The sequence below is a fragment of the Brachycentrus maculatus genome, unplaced genomic scaffold (genome assembly GCF_059751285.1).
Source record: "Brachycentrus maculatus isolate JH-2025_06_01 unplaced genomic scaffold, ASM5975128v1 h1tg000089l, whole genome shotgun sequence".
NCBI classification, from domain to species: Eukaryota; Metazoa; Arthropoda; class Insecta; order Trichoptera; family Brachycentridae; genus Brachycentrus; species Brachycentrus maculatus.
This window is the reverse complement of record NW_028280843.1, coordinates 2984283-2997659: the sequence shown is the minus strand read 5'-3', so window position 1 is coordinate 2997659 and position 13377 is coordinate 2984283. Positions and strand designations below refer to the sequence as shown.

The 13377-nt window shown below is 32.3% G+C and overlaps 1 protein-coding gene across 1 annotated transcript in view; it reads left to right on the top strand.

The window, feature by feature from the left end:
- The first annotated feature begins 1410 nt into the window (after nt 1-1410).
- Nucleotides 1411-13377, top strand: part of PRL-1 (protein-tyrosine phosphatase 4A family member PRL-1) — an 85850-nt gene continuing 73883 nt past the window's right edge. Inside the window, exon 1 of the mRNA XM_088257980.1 lies at nt 1411-1520. The gene's annotated coding sequence lies outside the window, so the exon portion shown is untranslated. The remainder of the gene's footprint in view (nt 1521-13377) is intronic.

Sequence of the window (13377 nt, the reverse complement as noted above, 5' to 3'; positions counted from 1 at the left end):
TCACCAATCTATTGAAAAAAAAGGCTATTAAAATAATTCTTAAGATATATCTAAAATACATTTATTTGACATATCAACATAGATGAAGAAGAATATTGGTATTTATAGGGCTAATGACCTGTCATAGACTGGTTAAGTGATCACTTTACATATACTCAACATTCACCATTCTACCCATGAATGACAACCAACTTTTTGTAACTCCTAGATATATGTATGATTAATTTCATGACACAGTACATATTATATTACATTACAGCTATCTTTGATGGATTGAGAAAGCTTTTATTTATCAGAGACCCTTTTATTGGGATGTAAGCAAGATCCGAACCCTGGAATATTTTTACATACTGGGAAACGCCTATATACATATATCTAATTTTAATTCAAAGAACCCAATCAAATAGAATATCATCAGTTTTATATGTAAATTGTCTCTAAAATTGCTTTACAGATAACAGTAAAAACACTTAAGTTCAACCATCAAATGTAATTTATTGATTCTAAAAATACACTCCTACGTTTTGCATGTATGTAGGAATTTAAAATGTCTCATTTCGCTTCATTTATATCATTAATAAACTTAATCACATTCGACTAATCCCTACTAGCACTAAAAATTGAAAAGAAATCTTTTAAAAGAACTTTGTATGTCATGGGTAAGATAAAAATAAATTATAACTCCCACCCAAAAAAAATATAAGACCTCGGGAAAAATATACCTAAAGGGTATTTTTTTTTCCTACCCCTGGAAGGAAAATACTAGTTTAGCTTTATTTTGATTTGGTTATTTCATTTAAACGTAAACGCCATTATATTCATTGTTAAATAAACAGCCCATGTGTTATTATGAAATAGACAAAACTTGGGATGTCAGTTTTTATTGGCATAAAAACAGACGTGTTTTTTAAAGGTGCGTCACGCTTTTTGCGCGTAGTCTTGAGATTATGTTTTGAAGTAACAACACTAATTAAGTAATTAATTAACCGAAAATTGAAATAATAGTACTGAAATAATTGAACAGTGATTTTAATTATTCAAAACATTGCAGTGATAGAGATAAAGAATGAAAAATGATCACCTTTTGAGAAACTTCTACAAAATTCACTGTCGCATATATTTTGACCCTTAAAGTATTTAACCTTATTTCAACAAGAATTAATCAGACAAAAGTTTTTTTTTCAATATTACATTCAATTTACAAGAAATTATCGTCGTAAATATCAAAACTTTTTAAAACCAGAAGAATCAAGATTTTTCAATGTATAAAGCGCAACCTAAAGTAGTCCTTATGAATACAACTCAAAGGGTTATATTTTAATGATTGTTTAAATATTGCCTCTAAGTTTATTGTAGCCGTATATGCGTCTTGACATTTTTGTCATCTGTGATCTGCCATCTGCCATATTTAGTTCCTCCGAGGCCACCCTGAAGTTGTGCGGTGCGTGGTCTGTGTTTGAGTTTTCGTTGACCCACGGCTTTAACCGTAAAATTCATATTCAATGTGTATGGCTGTGGTGGTAAGTAATATATAAAATATTTACCTGGATTTTCATAATATCAATTCCCCCGTAACCATTCCAGAAATCTTTACTGTAAGGTGCTCGCGTGAACTTATTTTCGAGATGGATATTGTTTTTAATTGCGTTGATTCTTAGAGATTAACTATTGTATTTATTATAGGTCCACATAAAACTTGCAGAAAACAATATACAGTGCGTTCAAAAATATCCAAATCTCTAAAGAAATAAAATTAACCAATCTGACAGTTCGTATGATATCGCTTTTTAAATGTTTCGAGTCGCTTGTTTTGTTTTAAATCACATTATAATGCCAATTTGAACTCTGTTCATTCTAAGAATACTTCGAGATTTTATATTCACTATGAACTAGAGCAATATCTCTAATATTTTCATTGATCAAGGTGGTTAGTTTATATTGACATAAATATAAATCAGTATTTTATTGCGCAACACGCCTATCTTTAAACTCGTTATAAATCCTTAAGTTGTAATATATTATATTTATAAATAGATTTATATTGTTACCGAGTTCAACATTCAACAGTTGTATGGCAAACACTCCATTAATTTCACAAAATGTCAGACAGTTTGGATGCAGAGATACTCTTTCGGATTAATTACATATGAAATTCTTACGCAGTGGGTGTGCTAGCAAACGCATTTCTTAATTTTTTTTAAATACTCTTTTTTTTAATATTTTAAATCTTATCACCGTCAATGTAACCACATTCATAGTTGTTTGTAAGTATTTCACAATAGTATGTAATTCCAGTTAAAATATATATTTTTGAATTCATACATATCATTGTGTGATAGGAGATTGACTCAGTTGCTGTATCATTCAATAATACAGCAACAGTATCTTTTTGGTATTTACTTTTAAATAATTTAAACATAAAAATTATAATGTGCTATATATTTGATCAGCTTGAATGCATCCTCTTTATATATTATTATTATTACATTTGTTGATCTATTTTGAAGCAGTAATGTGCTTTATGCTTGTGATTTCTATAGGTAACTATTTATCTCTTCCTTAGTCGTTTTGGTCATGCTGAGTGTTGCGGTCTTTGATCTGTTTCTACAACACAAACTAACTGTCACCATTCCTTACCATGCTGAGCATTATACACGAGACATGTTTCTGGTCATGTTTCAGACGTAAACCTTCTTATTGAACATGAACCTCTTACCATATTTCATCGTTCATCCTCAGTGATTGTCTATTTCTCCAGGATATTTCCTTCTCTTCTAGCTTCTCTTGAATACAAACCTGAAAAATAGCGAATACATTGTTTGTCTCCCAATTCATAGTATTATTACTATCAATATGTCAACTTTAATAATTGCTCATCGGGTTAAAAAGGAAATAGCAGTATAGATTGTGTCTTGTACCATCATTTCTTACTTCGTTTAGTAGTTTCATGATAGTTTTTAAATTTTGCCTTTTAATTTATATAATGGGTGCTATCTTTATTTATGAATAAAATATCCACAACTTGCATTAGTATACGTACATGACTTTATAAAGTGTAAAAAAATATAATAATTAAAAATTTCTCCGGTTCTTGTCTTATCTTAGATTGGGTTGCTATCTTTGATTTGAACTGCCAGTATGATTGATTTCTAGTTGAAATAAGATGGAATAGTGATCTCCACATTATAAATAATTTTTTGAGAAAATAGTCTCTGCGGTAAATAGTTCCGGACATACGATAGAGTTCCACCCTACTCTGTTTTTATATATAAATATTTCTGAATCCCTATAAGACTTTCTTCTTCTTATCTGCACACTAGTGATGTAAAGAGCACCGCAGCAGATTGGCATGGTGTTAAATCAGTTGTAGATTATATGGAAGTCACTGGACGGTCCTGCACTCCAGATTTTTGGATTCCAGATCTAGGAGTGGAATATATTTGATGGGATACAGATGACTTTAGGACATTACTTCCATAAAAAGGAAATAATGGGGATAGAGCAGGGATACAAACAGGAATAACCGCAATGTGAAGAACCCTTGGCGTTTCGTACCCTACAGTACAAGGTTGTACAAGATATTTCTTAAGTGTATGAATACCTTGAGCTGTTTACATCAATTTATTTTGATTATTGTCTCTCTTAAAACTATACAATTTCTTTTAAAAAATTATAGAAGAAATATTCTTATACTGCCAACATTTTTTTCCTTTGTTTTTTCAGGATATCATTATATTATTATTCAGGATTCCGGTTCAATTCTCTTGTTTGGTTATGATATACAAATTGAAATTTCTCAGTTCCAAGCTATTTACAGAATTATTAATTTTTCCTTGATCCACTTTCAAGCATGTTTCCAGTGTTATTGACAGTGACATGCCTTTCTGGTATTCTCTACTTTTTTTTAAACCTTTACTGTTTAACATATTTTTCATTGAACTTTCAATTTATGTATTGATAATTATTTTTCTTCCCTTTATCCAAACGTGCTTAGATAACTGAATAAGAATATGTAATATGAATTAACATGAAATATACCATGGCGATCCGTCTTACGCTTCAGCTGCTATTTCAGAATATCAAATTCAATATCAGTGTCAAAAATACCATAAATTAGTTTCAACAAACCGGGAATTGAGTTTGCCTCCGTATTGTAGTGGTTAGCATCCTTGGCTTATGCGCTAGAGATCCTAGGTTCTATTTATTAGTGGTTTATTAATACTGCATTACTGTTTTTTTTTTAAATTAGCATTTGAATAAATTTATGGAGTCAAGTAAAACTTTTATTTTTATTTGATTGACGTTCTTCATGTATTTTTTTTAAAGGTATGCGCATTTTATACGTAAATGGCGCTATGCATATTTTCCAGAATTATTTCCATTATAGATAAATAATTTTATCTATTATACCACCGTAATATCATTTTGTATGTTGTTCTTGATAAACATCAATTCTATGTACTTTTTGAGATATAAAAATTATTATCAGTACATAAAATTTTCTAGTAAATGTTTATCGATATTTCTAGAAAGTATAATTTATTTTACTACTGTCACGACGTAGGTTGTGTAAAGTAAAACACACACTGGTATTTCCTGAAGTTCTGGAATATTTGAAGTAAAAATGCGTTTTACATCAATTTGATGTAGTGTCCTATGCACCATTGGGTATAGATAAGGGTCTTTAGTGTAGTGGTAAAATATATTATTCTTCTAACCCTTACCCGCACCCAATGGTACATATATAGAAGTACATACAAAGTATAGAAGCAGTGTTATCTTGATGGTTAACACACGACAGAAAGGTGATCAGCCCTCCGCTCCGGGTAATATGAAATAAATATTAGGAGTAAAAAAATCACTCTTATTCATTTGACACCCTCCTGAGAATCAAACCCGGGACCTCCAGAACGGTGGCCGAGCGTACTGACCATTATACTACGGAGGCGGACTTTGGCCGCCTGCAGAGATTTACAGGGTCAAAATAGATGGTACATTGACTTTCGAATCTCTTCATTTACATTATTTTTATTTTCCATGCCATAAAAGTCGTTCTTAATTTACACCTCGTTTCAATTTACGAGATTATAAACCTCTTAAATTACTTGTTAAATTCCACAATTACGAGTATCTTGAAATAGTATCCTTAGTTAATACAAGGTTTACAACATTTTGAGTGTGTCCAAATACTTCACAAATCTGGATTATCTCCAATCATAGGAGTATTTTTCATATTATTTTTTGACCTCTCACCAAATGCCCAGACTTCCATATTCCAGACAAATGCCATACTCTTCTTCATCTTTGATGAGATGTCAAAAAATAATATGAATAATACATATTATAGCTCTTGGTCACCCTAATGTATGATCCATTTTTTGTTTGACTTTGTTTCAAATAAACATGATCAGTTCAACCCAAAATCGTAGCAACCAAAGTTCCATTGTCAACATGGTTGATCTCGTTGTTTGACTCTCCCTTTTCTCTGTTGAGACACCCGTAATATATATCTTGATATATTGGCTATGGAATGTTTGATAGAATAAATTTAAAAAAATGTTAAAATTAAAAAAAAATGCAATTGCAAAACGGATACGAAAAAATGCTCCAAGTTATCTAGATTAAGCATGAATCATTCAGCTTTTTTAATTCTTCTTCTTCTTCAAACCCTTATCCGCACCCGACGGTGCATAGGGCACTGCATCATATTAACGCAGTTATCGTCATAGTTATCGTTAACACATAAAGGAAGGGTGATCAGCCCCCCGCTTCAGGTACCAGTCCAGGGTAATATTGAATAAATAATAATTGAATACATAATACATGCTTTTATTATTACTTGAATACATATACATATTATTTATTTTTCGTCATGCACATAATTACAATTTACTATTTACAATAACTCACCGGGTTTTCCCGTGCCGAGGGCACATTTTACGCATATGAAAAGTATATAGTTTATGGCATGGAATCAAATAAGGCATGGCTGAATGATGCGATCTGTTTCAGAATATCTTTAAAATCATCTAGTTTCATTTCGTATGTCCCATATATTGTGCGACATCAAAAATAAATCGTGAAATACTAGCATTTTGCCGAATAGCCGTGTCATTATCCTTTAGCGTGGCCATAAAGCTCAATATAGCGGCTCGTTCCATAGAAAACGTATGTGTTTGGAAATCGTTCACCGTCGGGGCAGGTCAATGCATCCACCCAGATCCTGCGGAGAGCCTTCCCGCCCTCTCCTTCGGGCCGGGGTGGGGCGAGGGGGGAGGGGAGGAGGGCAAGGTCTCACGCGTCAGGGGCGACTACCTCGCGTAAAAAATGCGTAGGTAGAATACACCCATTATTGCGGGATCGCAGGCACATCAGACCCCGACCATGAGGCTTTATAAATAATTCATCCACTGCTGTATATATCAAACGGGTATAAAAATAAACGCCTGCGCCTAAATCTGAATTTTAACCCTTTTTTATTTATTTATTTAATATATTTACATTTTTAAGTATAACATAATACATTTGAAACATTTATACATATGGAAAACTTTTATATTTCGATTCGCTGTGCCTCACCAAAAAAGAGATTGAGCCCTTGTGCTTGGAGAGGGACTTACACTCGTGGTTTAATGTTACATAGTAAATGGTATAATAGTCTTTTTTGTATATTTTTTCATGATTTATTATAATGGGCTTTAATTTTTTTCTTAAGAATTTTTATATCATCAATTTTTTTTATTTCATTAGGGAGTTTATTGAAATATTTAATTGCCAAATATTTGAAGTTTTGTTGAAGTTGCTTAGTGTTGCATTTTGGAGTAGAATAAACGTTTAAGAATCTCGAAGATAAACTTTTTTTAAATTCAAATTGTCACCCTTTAGTATTTTAAAAATTGCGTTTTTTTTATAAATTCTTTTCCACTCTGAACATTTTTTCGCATAACTAACTGATCAGCTACTCTGATCAAAAAAATGTGACGTTTTTCTACCATTAAAATAAATATTTTGGTTCCCTAATTTAGGGACACTCTGTCTGGCAATTCGTATGACCATTCGTTTTTATAACTGAACTTGAAAGTGTAACTTTCATCGTTTTCCATGGCGGATAAACTATAAAATATTTATTATAAACACATAAAATGTAATTTCTGTTATTTTAACTACTCACACTAATATCACAAAATTTTGAAATATAATGTCTCCACAAAACGAAAAAATATGGTCACAAAAAGTGGGAGTATCCTTGGAGAACCGTCATAAATGAAGGATAACGACTGACTGTCCCAAAAAATATTAGCGTATGACAAATATTCTATCACCCAAAATGATAATCTATTTTTCCTAGATTATATATAAGTAATGGAAAGTTTTATTGAAAAAATGTTGGTTAATTCAATATGTTTCGATGATTAACCGCATTTATCTCAAATATTTTTTGGTAGAATATACTTGGGTGATAGAGAAATCGATGATTAAAGTTACACCTGCGCCGGGCCAGACATTGTGGCCCACGGAGCTGCCTACTAGAATCATACGGGCCAGAATGTCTGGCCTACAGAGTGGTAAGAGCTAACGTTGATACATACAGTAAAACCTCGATATAACAGACCTCTATTTAACGCATTTCACATTTAATAGCCAAAAAAATCCAAGTAGATGAAGGCGACCCTGGGTATAAATAATATCATGACCGAAAGTGAAATAGCAATGAAGTTCTTCTTCTTCTTCTTCTGTTCGTGTCATGTCAGATCTCCCTAACGTCGACCATCGCTTGAGAGTAATTGTCCTTGTCTTGGGCAGCTCTAAACAGCACCTCAACGGTCCTGATCCCCGTTCAATCTTTTATACTCCGGAGCCAGGAGATCTGTCTTCTGCCCACACCTCGTCTACCCTCTATTTTGACTATTATGATTAGGTCCAAAAGCTGAAGTTATGATACCAAAAAAAATTATATGAAATTGAAGATAGCGAAGAAGAAACAGCACTGCCGATAATGAAGTTATCAGTGGCAAGATCACATCTCGACGATCTCATCTCATCTAATTACATTCATTGACTATTCGTCAGATAACGAAATTCAACTATATTATACGCATTTTCGTAATTTTAGAGAGTTGATTATAAACGGTAACGTCAGTTCATGACGAGTGTCCAATACAATAAATATAATTTTGTTTGTGTTTTGTATTGTTTATTTATATTATATCTAAATACGGTGTTCATTTTTTTAAAAAAAAAATTGATTTTAAACCTCTTTTTATATTTTACCAAATTTTGAGTGTCCAAATACTTGTTCATAAATCTGTATTATCTCCAATTATATGAGTAATTTTCATATTATTTTTTGACATCTCTCTTTTTATATAACGGACTACTCCCCCCCCCCCAATTAATTCGTTATATCGAGGTTTTACTGTATTGATCTTGGTTCTCTGCGTAGATTTTTTTTTGTTTTTTTATCAAAATATATTATTAAATTTGATATTTTCACAATGTGATATATATGTGTAATATTTTCACAATACATATCTTGATACCACAATGATTACAAAACTATTTTGGTGATAATAGCCTTTATCATTCCCCTCTGGCTACTCTGGCTTTTTGTGACGATCTTAAAATACATTCAACGCTTGTGTGGCTTTAAATACCTGCGGCAGGAGTAAGGGGTAGCCTAACAATATTTTTCCCACTTGCTCTTGATTTGACCGTGACATTTTCAAATGTATGTCTGTATACGATACTTTTTTTTAAAACTTTATTTTTAACTATATATATATGTAACCGGGGATGCGTTGCTTTGGGTTAGTCTCGTTAAATGTAATAGAAAGAAAATACAAAGCACACATTTCTAATCTGTATAATTTCACAATGCTTGTGAAGCAGTGAAAATATTTTTTTAAATCTATAAAACAACAATGCCATATAAAAAGTTGAAAATTGACAAAAAAGTGATTTATCTGTTAAGAAGCACGTTATCTGTCGCGAACTATGTATAGTATTGCGTGTGGTGCTGTTACGTGCAACAGATGGCGCTGTCATTGCGGTATTAAAGGTGATTAAAAAAAAACTTTCATATGTTAAATTTTTACTTTTGTAGAAAGATAAAAACACGCACGTATCCAACATTGTGCTGAAAATTCAAAGCAATCCTTAAATGACTACGAGATTTATAATTTTCAACCAAAAAACTTAATTACTAAATTTACTTAGATGTCCAGATATTTACCCGCTATTTATTCAATATATTGATATTAGTATAATATTCCCAAAGGGCTAAGTCAGATAAATGAAGACGGTCGAGGGATGAGGCTCGCTTCTCCGCCCCTCTACCATTGCTTTGTTCATAGCTGTGTTTCGTGAAAGACTTGATTAAATACTCGCACGCTGGCCAAATCTTGGTGGAGTTGGGTCCGTGTGCTTCTGGGCCCCCGACTTGTTTGTCTGGCAGCCCCTCGGCCAGCGCCCCGCGGCGGGGCAACGCCCTCGTGAGGCTGTGCCCTTACCATCTCGCTCGGCTGTTGGTGTAGGCCCGGGACCAGTTACTCGCGTAGCCCTCAATGGAAACGTCACAACCTCGTGGGTACGTTGTGATGCGATTGTTTACGATACTCGCGGACCCTTCATGCGCTCCGGATACAATGACTTCAAACTTTGAAAGCTAATACCGCTATCTTACGTATGTTTTAAAAAAAAAAATTAACATGCTACATACATGAGAGTAATATATATAATATTCCCGATAAGTAATTTTCATTACTCATTTTAGGATTCAAGTGAACAAGGTACCTACAAAAAATAGAAAATTTTCACAATTTTAATAACAGCAAATAAGATACGTAAATAATAAAAACAAAAGTTAAGAGTGAAATACAATTAAAAAATATACACATACATGCAACAAAAACAAAAGCAAAGAGTGGAATGCAACAATTTTTTTTTCATCAGTTAAAAATCAGTAAATAATCGATTTTAAAAAGAGTCAAGCGGTGACTAAATCTCAAAATCGTTCAAGTAAAATCTCAATTCAAATTATTAAGTGGTTGAAGCGTCACATTTAAGGTAACAATAATTTGTACGGATCAGATTTTAGTATGAATTGAAAAATTGAATTGAATGATTTAATTAATGTAGACCGAATAGTTTATTTTATATTTACCTTAAAGTCAGTTAATTCTTACTATTATTGTTGATTTTTTCTTCTATCTCTATCTACTCTTATATTCTTTGTTTATTGTTATTACAATTTATTTTGTTAGAGCTTATATCACTCGTAAACGAATGAAGGCTTAGTAAAAAAATGCGTTACAAGTCATCATTACTCGAAGCCAGATACGAGTACCAACTATTATAAAACACTACGCATATCATTCATCGTTCACTTTCTTACACTCTCCTCATCATTCATCGTTCACTTTGTATAATACTACTTAAAAACTCTTTTCTAGAGTTTACACTAGAAAATTGTTTTTAAGTGGTATTACGCTAAGTGAACGACGAATGACTGTTATATTACCATACCACAAAGTTAACTACGCTTTCAAAATACAAAATATACTTTATCATTATTTATTTTATCAGTAACAAAATCACGTGTTAGAACAAGTACAATTTTTGCTGTTACATTTTGACATCTCAACATAGATAAAGAAGATGACGGTCGTCAGCCCCGTAAATGCCCAGACTTCCATATTCTTCTTCATCTTTGATGAGATGTCAAAAAATAATATGATAAAGAAGATCATGAAAGTCTGGGTATTTACAGGGTTTATAATTTATGATAGGCTGTTTTTTTTGTGATTTTCAAAACACAAAACATGTAAGATAATCCGTTTCCCAGTTGAACTGTGGTGTGTGGTGGATGATATATAACGTACTTGTTAGTGTGTAAACAGATTACACAACATAATTGAACACTGCAGGACCGACAAATAAAAGAAGGATTCTTACCAGACGCGCCAGTTCACTGAACCCACTCCTGCACATAGTGCATACTGCATACTGCATACACTGTACAACTCCCCTTTACTACATTACTTACAACTTGTTTATGTACCTATAAAAGTTCCGAACTTACTTGACGCAAATCATTCACTTAAACAAATCGCTCACTCCTTTCAACAACGTCATATATCTTAAATCTTAAATTTTCTGTTTTGAATGTTTTCGTAATGCCCAGAAAATGTACTATATGCCAGCAAAAGCGGCAAATTTTTAACATAATATTTACCCGCTACAGGGCAGAAAGTGTTGTTTTTGCATTTTGAGGAAAATGTATTGTTTAATTATTTTTTGAAATATACTAAATATTTTTCAAATGGAGAATAAACATTCAGGTTTTACCTAAAAAGATCTGTTGCACAGTAAAAGTTCAAAAAGTTGCTTGATATTTATTTTTAATACATTTTTTTTATATTTTTAAACTTCTATTTATCTAGTTTTTTTATGTATGACGTTGTTGAAAGGAGTGAGCGAAATATTCGCTGTACATTCTGAATTAATTTTATGCACAACGTATATATATATATTTTTTATCGTACTTCTGAATTCGTTTTACGTATCTATTGTATTGTATTTAGAGATCAACCTTATTCATTTATTATTTAATAGACACTTTCACTATCATTTTTTTGATATCGCTGGTTAAATTGCAAAGGGCCACAACGCAAAAAATAAACTCTTTATTCCAAAAATGGTATCTAAATCGTCAACATTTTCATATTCGAAAGACAACCATGATTCTAGCGTTAGAAAAAGACATTTCTTCATATAGAATAATATTGGAATAAAGAGTTTAATATTTTTTTTTTGTGTTGTGGCCTTTTGGCATTTAACCAGCGATATATAAACTGAATATGATATAAATCTTTGTACGTAATAGGCAAGGAGAATTTTTTCAGGCAACTAATAAATATTATTGATAAAAAGAATTCATTTTATGTACAAAAAAATCAACATGAAGACATTTATAGTAAATGAAAAGAACCCCTTATTTTTTTCTCTATCCCCTAGCTCGTCGGTGTCCCTTCCATTTTGTATCAAATTAGTTAGTATACCGCAATAGAAGTGGATGTTTTTCCTTTGCCGATGAAATCATATTAAGAGGTAGAGGTGTGACTAATACTTTTTCGTAACTTACTAGCGTTACTTTTTCGGCTAACCGACTGGGATGGTACTCATTACTTTTTCTTGGTTTATATTTCTTTCCAGCTCAAGTTTTGATGTCATATTGTCAAATATATTAGAAGTTAGAAATACGCGATAACAAAATTTCTGCACCGATTCACATTATAAGTTATGATAAACCACACAAAAACCTAAAAAAGCATAATAAAAATTAGAATCCAGAAAAAAATATCAAGTTAGCTAAATTTTCGAATCCAAAACCCGAATAAAGTAACGACTTATTTTGAAGAAGTCGTAATTTAGTTCGGTTTTTTACTTCGATCGCCCATGTCCATTAAAAGGATCGCATCGAGTTATATGAACCAAATATGCAATAAAAGCACGCGCAAATGTTCTTTTGTGGTTGCCAAGCCGTAATAAAATTAAGGAAGTTCCTGGTTCAACGCCCTTGCGAATCGCTTGAACCGATGGTTTTTTATTCATTTATTCGGCATTTTCAGCCGTCTAAAACACGTGTGATCATCACGTCTATTGTTGGTTTGACGGGCGTTTTCAGAACATTCGAACAATTGTATTTGGTACCTAACTTTGCATTTAAATAGTTATTTTCCTGGATTTTAATATTTATCATGCATTTGCAGTTTTTTGCGTGGTTTATCATCTCATATTATGAACCTTTAAATTATACCAATATAACAAATGGCTTGTCACAAAATAATAACACCTTTGTCGCGTAAGGGCCGAGTATAAATTTTCGCCTGAAATGCGTAGTATCAGATGATAGTATTAAATTACTGAGTATTCCACACGCCATGTTTTTGCTCACATTACGAATACATATAAAGTATTCGGTTACCTTCAAACTGTCTTTATATCGAGTATGTGCATGAAAGGAACGTATATTGAATCCTGAGGACTTTTATTATTAACGCTTGAATAACTCCTGTAAAATCCAGCTGGGGTCAGTGGTCTCGGTAAACCGAAACATGATAGTGAAGAAGTCAACTGATCCTCCGTAACTGAAGCAGACTACATTGGGTCAATGCTCCCCATGTAGACCTACTGAATCACAACATCATTCATTTAAACAAGTGTCCTGCGTTTATCGTGGTTTAATATCAACGTCGTGTATAATGTCGTGCGAAAATCTGTTTCTTTTTACAATAGGTTTTGTCAATAAAGCGGAATATCATGATTGAAAATAGAATAGAAAATGAACATATTATAGGTACTGTACATTTTTTAATT